Below are 14,473 nucleotides of genomic sequence, written 5' to 3' on the forward strand. Positions count from 1 at the left end.
CACTTACTCCACTCCTAGTTCAGATGAAATCCATGACTCTGAAACGTAAAGCTTGTCCCCACTTTCCCCAAGTAGAAACTTGTTGATACGGCTCCACCAAGAAGTCGTATCTAGTTGGAAAGGAAAACTCACCGATATTTCCCAGGCGATGCCTGTTAATGGATTAACTTGTTCCAAGAATTTTACTTCCCGAGTATTGGGTAAGTAATCCAAACTCTTTTATCAAGACAGCATCCTTGTTGCGAATATAAAACACACCACCGAGCCGGATCCCTCAGGTTTTGAGCGAGTATTTAAATCCCCTTTAAAAAGGAAGATCTTAAATATAAAAATGAGTTTTGGGATCCGCTCTAACTTTAAAAATCATTTTGAAAACTCGAAAACATTTTTAAGAATGTTTGGAGTAATGCTGATTTAATGAAATAAATTAGTCCCAATATATTAGAAAATATCTGAATATTATTATTTAAATAATATTCTCATAAAGATAATCCTTATAAAAATAATCGAAGTAGAAGTTTTAAAACTCATACTTGAAATGGATAATAAATAACCAAAGATATACTTATATGAAAGTACTATCTTTATTTGAATAATCGAAAATAAGTTTGATTATCAAAACATTATTCTTTAATAAAATAAAGAATATTATTAAATAATAAGCGGAGTCATAATACCTCGAATGAATATTATAAATAATATTCATTAAATAAAATAAACGGAGTCATACATCCTCAAATGAATATTCAAATAATGTTCATTAAATAATATAAACTAAGTCATAAGCCCTCGAATGAATATTCAAATAATATTCAATAAATAATATAAAGATATCGAATAAACCTTATTCGATTAATAGTTTTGAAAACTATAACTATATATATATAAATATATATATATATATACAAAATCTACTCGGGATCCTCGACTCCCGGTTTTAGAAAATGTTTTCACCTTTGGGCCCCTATACTAAGGGTATATGCAAATTACCGCTATTCTCTAGCATAGGTATTATCAACTGAATCAACAGATATATATGGAAAGAATACGAAACCGGCATGCATATATACCATATCACATGCTACAATATATCGCAAGAATTTGCTAACAACAAATATGCATTTATCACAGATCATGCATATACATATGTATACATCACAACAACAGTATAACGGATAGAAAACTTTCCTGAGCGACTGGGGGTTACCAATGGCTCGGGACGAGTCTGGTAACCTATAAACAACAAGTAAGTTGGAATTAAACCAAAGTCACTTGTAAATCTATACTCTAACCAACTTAGACTCTAACGCTCGTTTTGCGCTTACTCATTCTCTTAAGTCACTCGAGTACCCTCGGCTCCACCATTTTTAATAATTTAACCATTACGAGTTTTAAGGCAATTCCTTCGCGAGTGTCTTACCAACTTCCTAACACACTTACCATAATTGTTTCATACATTAATTAACCCTTTTTGGTCTTTAAACTATGTTTCAAAGTAGGGCGAGGGGAAAAGTTTCGTTCGCGAAATGTCGTTACTTAAAACGGTCGTTTCTCCTAAACCGTGCATCGGAATCAAACGAACTACATATCAAAACGAAGCTCGTAACATGAACTATCTAAACATGGAAATGGTCAAAATCTAGCAGGGAGTTCTCGGGTCCTAATGTTATGAACAAAAGCAGTCTAAAGTAAATCGGACATTACGACGGCTATGTTTACGCGATTTCCCAAATTTAAACCATTCCAAATCCATCACAATTCAACCCCAATTCACAACCCAATCAAAACTCCATCCAAACTACATTACAACATCCCCAAATCAACTCATTATAATCAATTTACTTAATCCAAAAACTTGAATTTAAACTATACTATATTCTTTAACCAAATCATGAGATTTCAACATTCCAATCTCCACCATTTCAACCCAACTCTAAACTAACTATCATTAAGCTACTCTAATACTATAACAACCAAAATCATCCTAATATACCAAGTAAAGCTAGGGTTTGGAGATGATATACCTTCCTTGAAGTGGTGTGAGTAGCTAGGAAGCCTTAGGAAGCCTTGAGGAGTCTTAGGAATGCTTGGATCTTAAAGGAAAAGCAAGAAAAATCAAGTTAAAATTCTTGAAGTCACTATTCATTGTCTTCTTCATTGATTTCTTGAATAAGATTGAGAATGAATTGGAGGCTTAAACTCATAATATAACCATAACTATGCATAAGGAATACTAGGGAATTATCTTACCAATTTAGGAAGCCTTGAACTTGAATTTTGAAAATTCTTTCTCTTTGAAATAGTAAAAAGCCGAGAGCATGAAGAAAATAAAATGCCTTGTGTTCTTGTTTTGATGAAAAATGAATTGTTTGGCTTGGTTGGTTGAATATTTGATTTGTTTTTGGTTAATTACCAATTTAACCTTAAACTTTGTGTGGTTCTAATTCAACCACATTTCCTTCCTCCCTATGTCATGCTTATGTCATCATGTGGTGTCATCCTTCCCTCTTTGTCCTCTTCCCATTGGTTGGATGACATCATCCTCTCTAATCCCTTTGATTAACTTCCTAATTGTTTGCCTAATGACCGTTGATCTGTTATACGATTCGCTTAACTTTCGTTTTCGTTTATCGTTTGAGGGATCATATCCGGGATCTGATTACTTAGGTTCCCTTAACCTTTCTCAATATATTATATTACTTTTATGATCCTCTCTTATAATCCTTTAATTTAAACCCTGTTACCTTATACTCAATTCTTTCCGTATCTAGTGGATTTCCGGGAAAAATCAAAGTGTTCGGAATTGGATTCTGACGATCTTTACATACACTTATATACCACACAGAGTACTAATAATATCCCAGAAGATCAATAACAGAACCCCTACATAGTGTGGCATGAAAAGTTTCTCATTCAGCATAATCTGCAAAATCACTATTCATAAGGGTTTCAAAAATTTTCCAAAAATTGGGGTTATTACATAATGAGTAGCGCATGAGTGCGAGTCGCCATAAATTAGAACGGGACCTAACAAAACGAATTGTGTTTATGATTATAGATTTCCGAGCGGAACCTGGAGCATCCTCCACCTCGAGATACCCAGGCAAGTTTACAAACCCAACTCCATTACTGCTGTGTTGTGAAAAGATTGTTTTATTATCATTGCATAAATACCATGCTTGCCATGATACGTAGAGATTGAACTTTTCACATAATGTAGCGATGTTGTACGGTAAGTATATGTCGTAAAATATTTAATTCCACTTTAAGAGTGTATGATTATAAGACTGAGAGTCCGTCGGGATTTTAAGATGAGAACCCGGGAATCATTCCGGTGATATTATAGGACGATTACAAGTCCATAATGGTACGTTTTAAAGGGACTTAACGTCCACTTACGAAACATTAAAATACCTCAAACATTTATTAAAACGATTTCTCAACGATCATATTCCCTCAACTATATTTTATCGTTCGAATAATAAATACTATATACCTATTCCTTTATTACGGGAGAAGTATACTCCAACGATTATTTATTTCAAACCTGATTAAATATTAAAGATTATTAATTACATAGACATAAACTAGTTGAGGAATATTATTTTAAATATTCTTTTAGAGAGTAAACTCATTCGAGGTTTAATTATTTATCGTTTATCATTTAATTTTTTATTTTTCATTAAAGGATTTATTATTGATTTAAAAATCATAGATCCTGATTAAAAAATATACTTTCTGATTTCGGAAAATCATTCGAATAACTTCAGATAATCGGAGAATATTATCCCGACTTATTTAATATAGTTTCAAGGAGAAACTTTTCCCCCTTATTAAATTATCTGTTGACAACGGTCAACTCACATCCTTAGTACTTCCTCCGAGAATCTCGGAAGTTCGTATATACATATATACAATTACATCTTAGTAAGATAAGCTATTTCTATCAACAAGCGATACGCTTGGGGAACTTCGATGTGGTTCGAGTTCTCGAGATTGATAAAATTCTTTTAAAGGACAAGGGAGGGGTAGGCTCTGGTACTATATGTGCTGGATGGACTACCAAAGGTACCGCAGGCGAAGGTACTCTGTGTACTCAGGAACTTGTGAAGTATGTGTATACCCAAAAATAGGACACGTAGCTCGAATGCGGAAAGGGTGATAACCGGGATACGAAGATGTCGTCCTTCTACTAGTAGAAAAGGTTACTATTATCGTATTACGAATGATCATCGTATACGGTGGCTCCAACGAGTGTCCAAATTCTTCTAATTGGAATTGTGATGCAATACCGTAACCCAAGCCTAGGTGCTGGGTTTACTATTAAGGTATTCGCAGGATAATGAAAGCCCTTAAAGAATTGTTTTCATAAGAAGGTGTGTATCACCAAGGAAAACTATTTTCGAATAAAACATAATTATCATATATGATGTTTTACATAAGTTCATCATACAGTCATTTTCATACTGTACATTATTATGTTGAGCATTATAGCTCACACTTGTTTTCTTAAAATGACACAACACAACAGTGAATCAAGATGCCTGCCATGAGAACCACATCCAGGAAACTGGTAGGAAATGGCCAGCTGTTCCGTAGATTGTTTGGTGATGTACCACAGGTAGTCCGAATAAGCTGGATTAGTTTTCAGTTGTTTTTAGTTCGGCTTATTTATAAGTATGACTTATGTAAGGTAATAAACAAGAAACGTATATTTGTTTGACGGACTAGCCTTACTTAAAGGTTACTCCTCGGTAAGACTTAATCACTTTTGGGTTGTAATAATTATCACTTGATGGTTGAATTACTCTAGTTATGAATGGTTCGTTTCCAAGACAATAACCTGTAAGTGTGTGTGTGTGTGTGATAAGTGTGGGGTCGTAAAGCGTGAGTATTTATATATTGTAGTGCCAATTATGTGGTTGTAGTAGTTTAGATAGCGTGGCCTCCGAGATTCCTGACCCCGGATTTTGGGGCGCCACGGAAATGGTATCGGAGCCTTAGGTTATCAAATCTTGGAAACGATAGGATCTAAAATACGTAGATATAGGAATAATAAAATAATCAATTAGAGCTCAAGTCGAGTTCATCGTCGGGCTACACGAGTAGTCTTGAATGTTTTTACCCTCAAGGGAATTCTGACTCTAAGTTAGTAACACCTTGCCTACTGTGTCAGGTACCAGTGGAGCCTGTGGGGGGAGGTTGACCCTGTTGATGATGTTATGGTCCCTGAGCATGACCCTACTCCCGAGCCAGAGGAACCACCCATTGATGACTCAGATGATGACCCTACTGAGGATGTTTCGGAGGAGGAGACCGACCTTTCTATTCCCATAGCTCATGATGTTGAGATGACCCAGGGAGATGGCGTAGGCTGGAGGGATGTAGAGATGTACCCTCACCCGACTATACGCACTTCTACCCCACCCCTAGGGATTCAGAGCCCTATGCCCTACACAGATGATGATGACGACGAGGATGGGATATATGCACAGGTCTACGAGGATTATGACATATCCTCTAGCGACCCAGACTCACCTCTACCACCCCTGGCGACCATGCATGTAGCTCTACACGACTGGGTGGTGACTCAGCTTAACGCTGAGATCACTGCGGCATCTGCCCGTATTGCGGAGTTATGCCAGGCATTGACAGCTGAGAGAGCCATCCGACTAGGATACCCAGAGTATTTCAGAGCTGCTTCCCCAGCCATAGCCCGTAGAGAGGTTGATGGGATCGAGCTCTGTACCCGGGTTCAGATGAGGATGACAATGATTTGAGGATACATCCCGGTACTTAATGCAGAGCTCATGTTGGCAAGAGCAATGAGGAGGGTGCGTGACTGTTTGGGCGAAAACACACGCTAATATTCACGCAAGTATACGCGTTCGCAAGTAATATAGAATACTTTCTAGTTCGTTCCCACAAAGACTCAGACTAATTATTGTTTAATTAAACTCACGCACCAACGTATGATTACTTCTCAATGTTAAGACACTGACACTTAGAATTGTTGACTAGATATTAACTACAATAAATTACTTAATTAATCACTGAATTAACACTTCGAATTAACAATATTAAAACACTCATGAGATCACAACTTTATTACTACTTCCTTCAATAGTTATTCTTATTACCTTTAGCATGCAACAGTGATGATATTAATCGAATAACACGAAACTGATAAAAGCCAACTTTCATTGTACTAATACCATTCTACCAAGCATCCACAATTAAGATAGAAGTTGAATAGGCATCAATTATGTTGAGTTCCTATATGTCTACAGAAATTGATAACACAATGAATTAAGCACAAGTTATTCCTTTTGATTACACAGGGCGAATAAAACTGTTAGAGTTACCCACTAATCATGCACATCATACATGAACCTATGCTAGCATGGCAAGTTCAAAATCTCAAGATTCACCGTCGCTTCACAAGAGATTAACACCCTATCTTATATGTGTGCGACGCACATAAGACGAATATGCACAACCAATACTAGATATCATACAATCATCACACACTAAGGTATTAAACAATTAACTAAAGAATTCCATAGTAAATCCGTTGCGACCCCATGATCACGATTAGCCCATAATAGCACTTATCGTCATCATGGGTTCATATGAAATAATGATAAACAAACACAAGAAAATAATAACTAAACTAATTATATTAAATCAGAGTACGTCACAAGAGTAATTAGGTTCAAAGTAAGAAAACTAGCATCCAACGTTACAACGAAATAAGAATCACAAGAAAGTATGCTTCCTCTTCGTTGCGGTGTGCTAAAATGGTCTTCTTCCTTATCTCCTTCACTCCTTGCTTAATACCACGATCCTCCCCTCGTGAAAACGTCTCCAAATCTACTTATATAATAGTCCCATAAAACTCAGATTACATAGAAGTTGGAAGCCAAACAGAAGGAGAAGTCTAAAATATTTTATCTTTTTTCCCGACCCTGCGCGGCCGCTCAGCATAGCTGAGCGGGCGCTTAGCTTTCTGCGCGGCCGCTCAGCATAGCTGAGCGGGCGCTCAGGACCCTACTGGAAAAATCCTGAGTTTGCTCCGTTTCTTCGCCGTAATCTGCCCCTTTCTTTCCTCTCGCAATGGTAAACACATGCCAAGGCTTATTCTTGATGATTACTCCTCCGAAATGCAACTAATACCCTGAAATGCATAAACACTAGAAAAACGCATCAAATACACAAAATACTTGATTTCAAGGAACCAATTTAAGCCATTTTAAGATGTTCTAAGTGGTATAAAATGCCACTTATCACACCCCCAAACTTAAATCGATGCTTGTCCTCAAGCGTCACAGACTCAAAAACAAATAAAAACATGCATGAATGCGATCTATATAAAAATGCAGTGATCCCCCTTACTATGAACAAACCAACCAAATTGTAACATCTCAACAAATGCAGTTAGGCGACTAAAGATCAATAAATTCATGCAAACGAACATACAGCCAGAAACGTGGTGGGTGCAGATGCTTAACAGATATGCTTCAGAACTAGACCATTTATTATGACTCAACTATCATCAAGGCAATCACATGATTATACAAAGAATAAAAATTCTAGGCACAAAGTAACATATAACACTACAAGAATTCTGGAGCTTATTACGGAATCATGCTTTTTATACACAACAACAATGCTTATTTGATCATGCAATGAGTGAGGTCCACAAAAGACTTATACAATGGTATCCATGTAGCGAGCGTTAGGTTAGCGGATCCCAGACTCTAAAAGCCTTAGGTCACTAGGCACAAAGTCCCCTAACGCAAGGGTGAGCTCCTGAGCAAACCTGCTCTGTGTCTCGTACATGGCATCCATCCGCCGTGAAAGCTTCCTATACTGGGTATCAGCCATCCCAGCACCCTCCTGAGCTCTCGAAGAACCAGCCTCATCACGCCTAGGCCTAGCCATAGTAGCACCTCATGTTGGACGCCCTCCTGAAAGACGATAACCCAACCCATGCTCCTCGGGCTCACCACCGGTCCACTCCTGCATCCCATTCAGAATCCCCGAATCAATCGGAGCGGTCGGCAACTGCAACTGCTCATGAGACGGCCAGTTCACTCCCACTGCTCGGCAAAGCTTCGTGACCGTGGATGCATAAGGAATGTTCATATGCTTTGCTCCCCTCAAAAACTTCAGAATTCCTTGGTAGATAAACTCACTAAGGTCCACATAGTACTCCTCATTAAGAATTCCCCACAACAACTGTGCTCTCTCAACTGTGACCTCGTGTGCATGCGAAGAAGGCAAAATATTAGCACAAATAAATGCATTCCATGCACGGGCATACCTGTTTATAGCGATCGCTGGGAAGTGACGATACTCATTAGTGCCGGTCTTGAAGGTCCAAATCGTGCCCGGCCTACAGAGAGTAGCACAAATCAAATCCAAGTCGAAATCCTCAACAGTCTTCTCATTCCAGTTCTCCTCCTCCGACTTCCGCTCTCGCTGCTCAATCACATGGCGAATCACCGCTGGGTGATAATCAACCGTCAGCCCTGGGACCACAGAAACCCCATTCTTCTCGGCCTTCGCGTTCGCATAGAACTCGCGAACCACGCTCATCGGCACTGCTTCGGGCGACTCATAAAAAGCTATCCACCCCTTCTCTGCAATCATGGGTAGTAACTCATCATCCCTCCCCGATGGTAAAAACCCTCTCTCCTTCAGAATCGGCTTCCCCAAAAGCCTAGCGTACTCCTCCTCCGCAGCTCTATCATTCAACCGAGGCCTTACAGCAGTACCCCTCGATGAATCAGCAGTAGGAACTGTGCTGCTGCTATCAATAGTTCGTGCTCTCTTGGGTGCCATTGAATCTTGAATAAAAGTGTTTAAGAACTGAGTTTTTGTGTTTGGGAGAGAGTTTGAGTGTAGAAGTTTTGTGGGAGATATGTAGGATAGGTGTATGTATATATAGGGTGTGGATTAGGTTAAAATTAGATTAGGAGTGGGGTTGAGGGATACAATCATGGGGTAATAGGAAAAGAATTCGTGGGTTTATGGGCTGTGATTTATTTTTATTCTTTTTTTTTAATCTGATTTTTTTTAGATTTTTTATGACTTAAAAAAAAATTCTGGCAGCCGACCCCTGAGCGGTCGCTCACCAGAGCTGAGGGGCGCTCAGGGGGTCACTGGAAAAAAAAAATTTCAGTAGTCAATAAAATGGCACTAACCACTTCTCGGTTATTAACTTCTAAGGGTTCTTGTAACAACAAATCATGGGTTGCCTCCCATGCAGCGCTTCTTTTTCGTCATTAGCTTGACGTTGCGTACCTTTCTCAAGTAGTCAATAAAATGGCACTAACCACTTCTCGGTTTGCCATGTCCCCATAGTAGTGCTTCAAACGCTGACCATTAACCTTGAATGCTTGGTCCGGATCATTCTCAAAAATTTCCACCGCTCCATGTGGAAACACAGTTTTGACAATAAAAGGTCTAGACCATCTTGATTTCAACTTCCCAGGAAAAAGTCGGAGACGAGAGTTGAATAAGAGAACTTGTTGCCCCGACACGAATAACTTAGGATGTAGCTTCCTATCATGCCACCTCTTCACCTTTTCCTTGTACATTTTGTTATTCTCGTACGCTTGAAGTCGGAATTCTTCAAGTTCATTAAGCTGAAGCATTCTTTTCTTACCAGCTGCATCTAAATCCAGGTTCAACTTTTTTAACGCCCAGTAGGCCTTATGCTCAAGCTCCGCAGGTAAATGACATCCCTTACCGTACACCAACTGAAACGGGGACATACCAAGTGGAGTTTTGTATGCTGTTCTGTAAGCCCAAACAGCTTCATCGAGCTTTAAGGACCAATCCTTCCTTGACAGACAAACAACCTTCTCTAGAATGCGCTTGATCTCTCTGTTAGACACTTCCACTTGACCATTTGTTTGCGGATGATAGGCAGTAGCAACTCGATGATTCACATTATAACGCTGCATCATAGAAGTGAACTTACGGTTGCAGAAATACGACCCTTCATCACTTATGATTACCCGAGGTGTTCCAAACTTTGTGAAAATATGCTTATGAAGAAAATTCAGCACTGCCTTTGCATCATTTGTCGGTAGAGCTTTGACTTCTACCCATTTTGAGACAGAATCGACTGCTAGCAAGATGTACTGATTATTGCATGACGAGACAAAAGGCCCCATAAAATCGATTCCCCAAACATCAAAGACCTCGACTTCAAGCATCACATTTAACGGCATCTCATCCTTTCTCGTCAAATTTCCCACTCTTTGGCAACGATCACACCTTAAAACAAACTGATGAGCATCCTTAAACAAAGTAGGCCAGAAAAAACCTGCTTGCAGAATACGAGCTGCCGTCTTTTCACCACCATAGTGCCCATCATAAACTATGGAGTGGCAGTCTCGTAATATCCCCTCCGTCTCACAGAACGGGATATATCTCCTGATGATCTGGTCAGCTCCCTGTCTAAACAAATATGGTTCATCCCACATATACCACTTCACCTCATGCAGAAACTTCTTCTTTTGAGCTGAGGTCAAATTAGGAGGCATTATATTGCTGACAAGATAGTTTACAATATCTGCAAACCATGGCTCTTCCTCCTGAACTGCGAACAACTGCTCATCCGGAAAAGATTCATTGATTAATTTCTTATCTTGTGAAGTAGACTCGGGATTCTCCAACCTAGAGAGATGGTCAGCTACTTGATTCTCAGTACCTTTTTGATCCTTGATCTCTAACTCAAATTCCTGAAGTAAGAGCACCCAACAAATGAGTCGCGGCTTCGAATCCTTCTTGGAAACCAAATAGCGAATGGCCGCATGATCAGTGAATACTGTCACTTTAGTCCCAAGCAGATAAGATCGAAATTTCTCGAAACCAAAGACTATAGCCAAGAGCTCCTTCTCCGTAGTGGTATAGTTCATTTGGGCCCCATTTAAGGTCTTACTCGCATAGTAGACCGCATGAAAGAGATTATTCTTGTGCTGCCCCAGAACTGCACCTACCGCATAATCACTCGCATCACACATCATCTCAAACGGCTCTGTCCAATCTGGTGCTATAATAACTGGTGCAGTGATCAAACTCTTCTTGAGAGTCTCGAATGCCGCCAAACATTCATCATCAAATTTGAAAGGCACATCTTTCTCAAGCAAATTGCACAACTGCTTAGATATCTTCGAAAAGTCCTTGATGAACCGCCGATAAAAACCCGCATGACCAAGAAAACTATGGATTCCTTCCACAGAAATAGGTGGTGGAAGATTTTCAATGACTCCCACCTTGGCCTTGTCCACCTCCAGACCCTTGCTAGAGACCTTATGCCCAAGAATAATGCCTTCACGCACCATAAAATGACATTTCTCCCAATTGAGCACCAAATTAGTTTCCACGCACCTTTTGAGTACGGCATGAAGATTATTCAAACATTCATCATACGAATGTCCAAAGACGGAGAAGTCGTCCATGAACACCTCGACATTATTTCCAATCATGTCAGAGAATATAACCATCATACATCTCTGAAAAGTGGTCGGGGCGCCACATAACCCAAACGAAACTCTGCGAAAAGCAAACGTGCCAAATGGATAAGTGAAGGTAGTCTTTTCCTGATCCTCTGGTGCAATAAAAATCTGATTATACCCTGAATAGCCATCCAGAAGTCAATAATACTCATGACCAGCCAACCTGTCAAGCATCTGATCAATGAATGGAAGAGGGAAGTGATCATTCCTCGTGGCTTTGTTCAACTTTCGATAATCCATGCATACTCTCCATCCTATAACTATTCGAGTGGGGATGAACTTATTCTTCTCATTAGATACCACAGTGATACCTTCTGTCTTAGGCACACATTGTACGGGGCTCACCCAAGAACTGTCAGAAATAGGATAAATGATGCCTGCATCGAGCCATTTCAGAATTTCTTTCTTCACTACCTCCTTCATGATAGGATTAAGTCTGCGCTGCTGTTCAACAGTCGGCTTACTACCTTCCTCTAGAAGAATTTTATGCATACAATATGAAGGGTTGATCCCCTTGATGTCTGCTATGGTCCATCCAATAGCTGATTTGAATTCTCTCAAAATCCTTAAGAGCTTGTCTTCTTCACTACCTGAAAGGTCAGATGCAATAATAACAGGTAAAGTAGATGCATCACCTAAAAAAGCATACCTCAAATGTTCAGGTAATGGCTTGAGCTCCAAGGTAGGTGCTTCCTCTATTGATGGTTTGAGCTTTCCTTCAGCATTCTTGAGGTCAGAAGTACCACGAGATTCAAACGGCATATCCAGCTTTCGCTTCCAGGGAGAAGCATTCAGATATTGTAATTGCTCGTTGCCATCTTCATCATCACTGTCAAAATCCCCCACTAAGGCCTTTTTCAATGCATCAGACATTAGCATGCGATCGAGTTCTAAAGTAACCGCAGAATCAATCACATCCACTTTTAAGCACTCCTCATCTTCTGTAGGGAATTTCATTGCCTTGAACACGTTGAAGGTCACATCCTGATCTTGTACCCGCATAGTAAGTTCACCTTTCTGCACATCTATCAAGGTACGGCCAGTAGCCAAGAAAGGTCTTCCCAAGACTATGGGAATCTTCTTATCTTCCTCAAAATCCAGAATAACAAAATCTGCAGGAAAGAAGAGCTTATCCACCTTGACTAGCACATCCTCCACTATGCCCCTTGGGTAAGTAATAGAACGATCAGCCAATTGTAGAGACATGTATGTGGGTTTTGGATCAGGCAAATCCAACTTTTTAAAGATCGACAACGACATCAGATTGATGCTTACCCCCAAATCACAAAGGCACTTGTCAAAAGTCAACTTGCCAATGGTGCAAGGAATGGTGAAGCTACCTAGATCTTTAAGCTTTGGAGGTAACTTTGATGCAGAACAGCGCTGCATTCTTCCGTGAGAGCAACGGTCTCAATGTCATCCAGTTTCACCTTCCTTGAAAGAATACTCTTCATAAACTTCGCATAACTAGGCATTTGCTCCAGAGCCTCAGCGAAAGGTATATTGATGTGAAGTTTCTTGAACACCTCCAGAAACTTACCGAACTGTTTATCCAGCTTTTATTGCTGCAATCTCTTAGGAAAAGGTGGTGGAGGATAGAGCTATTTCTCCTTTGTATTACCCTCAGGCAGAGTGTGTTCCAAAGTAGTCTTCCTTGGTTCCGCCACTTTCTCCTTTTGCTTAGCTTCTTCATCCCTAACTTCAGCTTCTCCTTCTTTTGCCTTTTCAGCATCAGCAACTTTCCCAGACCTTAAGGTAATAGCCTTGACTTGCTCTTTAGCTTCCTTCCTACCTGGTACTTCTGTGTCACTGGGAAGTGTGCAAGGTTGATGATTGAGCACTGCATTGGCTATTTGACCGATTTGATTTTACAAGGTCTTAATAGAAACCGCCTGACTCTTGCATAACAGCTTAAGTTCCTCAAAATCAGCACTAGTAGGTGTAACTGCACTTCCCTGTTGAGGATATGATTGCCTTTGAGCATACTGCTACGGCTGCTGGAATCCAGGTGGATTAAACTGTTTACCAACACCTTGCTGATGTGGTGGCTGAATAGCATTCTGATTATTACCCCAGCTGAAATTTTGATGATTTCTGTTGTTAGGATGATAAGTAGCTGGCACAGGCTGCTGTTGTCGCTGATAATTATTCACATACTGAACAGATTCGTTGACAAGAGAACACTGATCCGTAGCATGAGAACCTGCACAAAGCTCACAAATCATAACTATTTGATTAACTCCATATGTAGCTAGAGAATCAACCATCATCGACAATGCCTGGAGCTGCGCTGCAATAGCAGTGGCTGCATCGACTTCCAGAATACCTGCTACCTTCCCAGGCATCATCCTCTGAGTTGGGTTTTGATGCTCATTTGCAGCCATAGTCTCGATAAGATTATAAGCCTCAGAATAGCTTTTAGCCCATAAGGCGCCTCCAGCTGCTGCATCGAGCATGAGCCGAGATTGGGCCCCCAAACCATTATAGAAACCAGTGATCACTATCCAATCGGGCATTCCATGATGTGGACACTTCCTCAACATTTCCTTGTAACTTTCCCAAGCTTCGCACATAGATTCTGTAGGTTGCTGCGCAAACTGAGTAAGAGCACTCCTCATAGCAGCAATCTTTTCCATCGGATAAAACTTCACCAGAAACTTTTGCACAAGATCTTGCCAAGTAGTGATGGACCCAGCTGGTTCAGAATGTAACCAGTCCTTAGCTTTGTCCCTCAGTGAGAATGGGAAAAGCCTCAGCTTGATAGCCTCATCAGTCACTCCATTATACTTGAAAGTGCTGCAGATCTCGACAAAATTCCTTATGTGCATGTTGGGGTCTTCGGTTGCAGCTCCTCCAAAACAAAAAGAATTCTGCACCATCTGAATAATGCTCGGCTTGATTTCAAAGGTGTTAGCTTGAATAGCCGGATGAAGAATGCT

The 14,473-nt window shown here is 40.0% G+C and overlaps 1 non-coding gene across 1 annotated transcript; it reads left to right on the forward strand.

The window, feature by feature from the left end:
* Positions 1 to 14,048: 14,048 nt before the first annotated feature.
* LOC141679809 (small nucleolar RNA R71) lies at positions 14,049 to 14,155 on the forward strand. Its single transcript, XR_012558188.1, has one exon. It is a non-coding gene; the product is annotated as a small nucleolar RNA R71 (small nucleolar RNA).
* The last annotated feature ends 318 nt before the right edge of the window (positions 14,156 to 14,473 follow it).

This window comes from Apium graveolens, chromosome 1 (assembly GCF_009905375.1).
Source record: "Apium graveolens cultivar Ventura chromosome 1, ASM990537v1, whole genome shotgun sequence".
Lineage (NCBI taxonomy): Eukaryota > Viridiplantae > Streptophyta > Magnoliopsida > Apiales > Apiaceae > Apium > Apium graveolens.